Genomic DNA, 6,359 nt, shown 5'->3' with positions numbered 1-6,359 from the left:
GAACCCACGGTGACACAGGGAGGACATACACACTCCAGACCCAGAGAGATCATGTGATGTTGGTCTGGCTCAGGAATCAAACCCATGATCTCCTTATTGGGAGGCAAGAGCTATGCCACCGTGCACCTTGTACAATGAAATTATAACAGTGAAATTACCTGCTTAAATTACGTAACAATATTTAAAATGTAACATTTCCTGGTTCAGAAGCCCTTTACAATTTGGCCAGTTACGTCGCCCAGATTGGCGTTACCCACCATGGAGCCAGGCCTGGGGGGGTGCTTGGCGTCGAGCATCTAGTGGCCGATCCTTTTCCCATGTGCACAGCCCAAAAGAGTGGGCGTTGGGCCATCCGGAGATATCTGGGTGGCCGTCGAAGGCGAGGGCGAGGGCCTCTCCAGATGCCTCCGGATCTCTAGACACAGAGACTTGCTCTAGGGACAAGGAACATCACCTCGCTGTGGGGAAAGGAGCGCGAGCTTATGCGGGAAGTCGAGCATTCCTGGCTAGATATATGGTCGGCCTCACCTTCATGCACAGCTCGAGCTCGGGCACTGCCTGTGGGAGAGATGGCAGGCTGGTGTGCAAGCCCAACTACTGAGAACAAGAAGGTTGTGTCTGAGCCCCTGAGAGGGGTACTTGTCAGTGCACTGACCGGGGACTCTGTTGTTCTTCTGAGGGCAGTATTCAGTTATTGGACTTCTGTGTTAGTCACCACATGTCCACAATGAACACCATGTTCAAGCACACGGGTGTCCATCAGCACCAGAACACCCTAGGCCGGACGATGATTGACTTTGTTGTCATGTTTTCTGTTATCATTGCCGGCGGTAAGTCAGACCTGTTCCCAGAGCATGTTGGACTTGCCTGCACCAGTTCTGTTGATTGATTTAATGAACAGGATTTCTAGGCGCACTCAGAAGTCGGAGTGTGGTTCTCGGGTCTTGTTCAGGAATGAGGGAAGGATGGAGCGTGAGATTGACAGTTGGATCGGTGCAGCATCTGCAATGATTCTGTCACTGTATTGGACTGTTGTGCAAAAAAAGGAGTTGAGTCGAAAGACAAAGCTCTTGATTTACCGGTCAATCAGTCGAGCTTTGGGTAATGACCGAATGGACAAGATCATGGAATACTTCCCATGTCACACTGGGACCTAGAACACGCAATAAAGACAATGTCTCTTGGCTGCATGGGAACGCTTCGGGATCCCCCAGGAGGAGCTAGAGGAAGTGTCTGGGGTGGGGGAAGTCTGGGATTCCCTGGTCCGAAGCTGCCCCTGCGATTCAGCCCCAGATAATCTGCATATCCAAACAATATTTTAAAAAATGTATATGAGTATATGGTGGACTTTTTATGCCAGATGCCCTTATTGTGACTGCATTTTGGGAGAGAATTTAAATGTAAACCTCATTGTCTGAGATTCTATGCTTACCAGTCATTTTACTAAGCTCTCTCTCTTTTCTCTCTTTCTTTCTTTCTTTCTGTCTTTCTCTCTCTTTCCCCCTCTTTTTTTTACGGTATAGTGTAAATCATACTTTGAAGACATACAACCACAGAAGATGTCCAACTACAGTAGGTACACTACAATATCACAAACTGCCTTCAGAAACAAACATATTCCATGACAAAGTAGGTGGTTCATTGCATTGTGTCCAAACACAGACTCAGGAGTAGATAAGGTGCATGGGAACCCGGGTAGACGAACACGGGCCTCGGATGGTATGTTAATTTTGGCTACGAGTGGCACATGAAAAATGATGTTGCCATTAATTATCATGACAGAATGTGACCACAGTACACGAGGAAATGAGCAGCTAAATTTAGACGTTTTTTCCCCTCAAAGTGATAAAAGTCTTAAGGCAGCTCAAAGCACCCGTAGCACCCTGTCTTGTGTTCTGGCAGTTATTAATGAGTAGGGCCGGTTTAAACATAATGTAATTGACTTTGAGCTTTTAGCCCTGTTATACCATTGTTCACTTTTGAAATATACTGTTGTTCACTTTTGAAATATACCGTTGTTCACTTTTGAAATATACCGTTGTTCACTTTTGAAATATACCGTTGTTCACTTTTGAAATATACCAGGAGTTGTAGTTTGCATTGTTCACGTTTGTTTCAGTGCACAGGGTGGTCTCTCTTTGAGCACCCAGAAATCACTCCGTTTCAGTTTCCCTCAGGTATAATCCGACTATCTCATGTGTATAGTTTATCCATCTGTGAATCATCACCAAACTTGTTCTGAGCATTTCTGCTGCTCAAACTAGCTTCACGACAAATGCATGCGTATGTCAGCATGGTCACGTTTCTACTCGCTTGCGTCGTTATGTTTGATTTTTTCTTGGAGCACTCGTAATGCTGTCCTCAGACGGAGCTCTAACAATAATCTGATCACTTTTAAAGCTTTACAAATCTAAGTTCTAAAACATAAAATACAAATGCCATGGTGACAGAAATGTAAAGAACCAATAAAAGCAAAAAAGTTTGACATAACAAACCTTAAATTGGAATTGTGAACAACATTTGGATGCTGAGGTACAGGCAATTGCAAACACAGTCATCTATTGATTGATTGATTGATTTATTCATTTATTTGTCAGAACAGTGTAGAGGTCAGCAAATACAGTAAACTACTCCTATAAAGTACATCATCTGGTTTAGGTGTGAGCATCATGTACTGTCAGGGGGAAGCTAAATACTGTAAATATGCTGGATTATTATGAAAACTACTCCTGGTGCATTTTTTATGAAGAAATACATTTATTTATGAAGTGATTTAAACTCAAATAAATGTACCTTAATTCCTGTAAACAATGCATATTTTCCTTTAATGCAACAATAATCATGGACAACAAAATGAGACTCTTTTAACATCGCTCTCAACATCTTGGTTTTGCCGGCTGGTCTATTACTGACATTCCTTTTGAACTGCACTTGCATCTCACATGGTGAAAACTCCACTCCCGGCTGCACAGTGTGTATAATGGAGTGTGATCCTGCTCTGGTTCCCCTGCAGGGACCTGTGGCATCCTTTCTGACCACCTATTCCAATCTGCCGCCATGAGTCTAAGCGAGCCACCTACTGCCACGCAATCTCCAACAGTCGAGAGCTCTGTTTGATGGAGCAAAGCGAGATGAGTAAGAATTTAATGTCAGGATATGTTTAAGGCGTTAGTGTGAGGATGGCGACAGTAAAAGAGTCAAAGAGCTCTGGAGCACAGTATTATTCTAATATGAAACACAAGAGCAGGATCTTACACTGTTACAGATATCAGGGATGTCAGACCCCAAAACGCTTTTGAGCTGACATACTTAGCAAAACAAAGCTAGCGCCCGTTGTTTGCCAGCGCACATGGAGAGTATGTGTGCTATTCATTCTGCCACCTAGTGTTAAAAGAAGAAGAAGGATTAATAACCAGGATAAGATACAAAACTAGGACTGGGCAATATAACAGTAATTATTGAATGTGTAAATGATCTTTGTAGTCTGATCATGATTCAGTGCTTTTCTATTTAGTGCAGTTCTATGCAGACACTTGTCCCACCCACACCTGCTGTGGACCAGCCTCTGCCATGCTCTGAGTGAGTGACAGGTGGATCTAGCCAATCGTAATTAAGCGTGAACTCTCAGAAGAAGCGGGTCTTTGTTGAGCTTTTGTCTTCGAATGTACAGTACAGACCAAAGTTTGGACACACCTTCTCATTCAAAGAGTTTTCTTTATTTTCATGACTATGACAATTGTAGATTCACACTGAAGGCTTTAAAACACATTGTGGAATTATATACTTAAATTTTGTTTTGAAACACCTGAAAATATTCTAGGTTCTTCAAAGTAGCCACCTTTAGCTTTGATTACTGCTTCGCACACTCTTGGCATTCTCTTGATGAGCTTCAAGAGGTCGTCACCTGAAACGGTCTTCATCAGTCTTGAAGGAGTTCCCAGAGATGCTTAGCACTTGTTGGCCCTTTTGTCACTCTTGGATCATTATGTTATATTTTGGACATCTTAAATCGCAATATTGATCTAAAATGTCAAGTTAAAATATAGGTCACCTTACTTTTGTGTTGGAGCGCTGCAGTTTCTGATGGCAAACAGAGGATTTGGTTAAATTTGTGCCATAAAGGCTCCGCGATGCTGATCAAAGTAAGTAAATATCAGTGGGCGTGGCACGGCGAGCAGCGAAGACCTGGACTGACGGAGCAATGGCGTCTTGTCCGCAGGAGAATGCATGAATCACTCTAAATACAAGTTAACTTCGAGAGGTTTAATGCAAGCGGGAACAATTATAATATGGTTAAAGCTCAGGTTTGAGTTTCACTACATGAATCGTGATCAAAATCTAAAACGTGATATAAACTCTACATAAGTAAATTGTGATAAGATGAGTACTAAACTAAACCCTGAACTGAGGACTTGAAGGAGATTATGGACCTCAGTATTTCTAACAATCTGTGCTCTGATGAAGATTGCTGGCGGTGACGAGGTGGCTGCAGCGTTATATTAGCAGCTTTAAGTGTGAAGAAGAAAAAAAAGTTGTTATTGGAAAGTAAAACCTGGGCTTCAGGGCTGACGGTGTAAAGTCTCTAAGGGGAGTGAAAATGGTTTACTGACCTCAAAACAAGCTATTAACCATGTTGCCCCAGAACTTAAAACGCCTGGTCCCACCGTATGATGTCATCAGGTGGTTATTCAAAAGAGCACCTCGACGCGAATCCTTAACAAAAGAAACATAAAGTACAGTCTGTGTTGGCCCTTTGTTATATTTGACATCTGCCTCACCCAAAGTCTGTGATCTCTTATTCCATCAAAATTAGAGCTGGGTTGAAAAAATTGATTTTCCGATTTTTAATCGATTCGCATATTAATGACCGATTATCGATTCGTACGTCCAAAGATCGATTTTTTTTTATATGTATTTTTTTTAATATTTTTATTTTATTTTATTTTTTTTAATTAAAATTATTTTCTACATTTCCCTCTGTGAACTTCAATCTACCTTCAAGAAAGATAATTCAGGACTCCTGGATTATCTTTCTTGAAGGTAGATTGACCCTTAACCTTTTTATCAGTCTTCCATCAGTAACTACCAATACTTGTAAGATTTGCTGTTTAATATTGATATAATACTAGTTTTAATATGTTGCTTCTCTACACAGTCATGAAGTGAAGGAAACGGTTCAAATACATTTTTCATTTTTAATAACATTAACCCCCGGATCGAATCGAAATCGGATCGAATCGAAATCGGATCGAAATCGGATCGAATCGGATGGAATCTGAGAAATCGGAAAAAAACGATTTTGAAACGTAAAAATCGGAATCGAATCGATTCTTGAAATTTGAATCGAAACCCAGCTCTAATCAAAATGCAATATTCTTCTTCTATGGGATTATGTCCACACACTTTTCCACACATGTGCATCTCACTGGGCACAAGTCAAACAAGAAGAACCTTCCGTACAATATACTGTAATTTGCTTAGAGCTAATTTCCTCAATTACATCCCTTATCTCCTCCCAGAACAGCTCCGTTTTACCGCAATGACCCAGTGTTCCTGAACATTCAGTACATTTTGGACACACATTTCCATCATATCTGTTGAGATCCACTGGCGTTACATGAATTTGTTGAACTGGATTAGTTTGAGGCTTAAATTAATAACTCTGGTGTGTGCAAAGGAACACGTAACTTTCCAGTCCTCTGATATATTATTCAGCGTTTAATATGATGACAACTACATCTGTAAATTCAACTCTAACTCTGTGTACATAGTTAGCCTTATTTTAATCTTATAGCCTATTGTCATCTTTACCCCATAGCAGATTTTATTTGTTTCTCTTTTTGACTTATATAGGTTGTTTTATCATTCTTCATTGTTTAATGTTGCACCGAATCAGAGAATTTGTCACTTATTACAAAAAAAGAATGTAATTAAAAGGTTTGCATTACATCCTCACACACAAAACTGCCAAAACACAACACTTATCTTTCAAGAGATTGCTTTATATACTTATTCATCACAGCCAGTTGTGAAAGCCAACCAGAGCGATATGGAAAAGATACTGCGCTTCGTATCGACCTCTTTTACTATTGATTATGAGAAATTCAATGTGTATTATTATGCTTTAAGTATTATGTGTGTATGCGGGCTGCGTGTATTTCCATTAGCTTCCAATAAAAGCAACTACCAGACCAGACATGGGGGGCTTTTATTACTCTAATCCTTCTTTCTCATCCCATCCTCGCCTTCCACACACCCAAATCATTCACTATCTTAAAAGTCTAAGTATGGTATCACACATCTGCTGGTACTGTTAAAATAAAATTGGAAGGCATGAATCAGTCTTTGAACATAAGGAA

Source organism: Eucyclogobius newberryi, unplaced genomic scaffold, assembly GCF_026437365.1.
Source record: "Eucyclogobius newberryi isolate DKJ021-1_F unplaced genomic scaffold, fEucNew1.0.hap1 SCAF_8, whole genome shotgun sequence".
NCBI classification, from domain to species: Eukaryota; Metazoa; Chordata; class Actinopteri; order Gobiiformes; family Gobiidae; genus Eucyclogobius; species Eucyclogobius newberryi.
The sequence above is the reverse complement of the archived record's forward strand: the minus strand, read 5'-3'. Positions refer to the sequence as shown.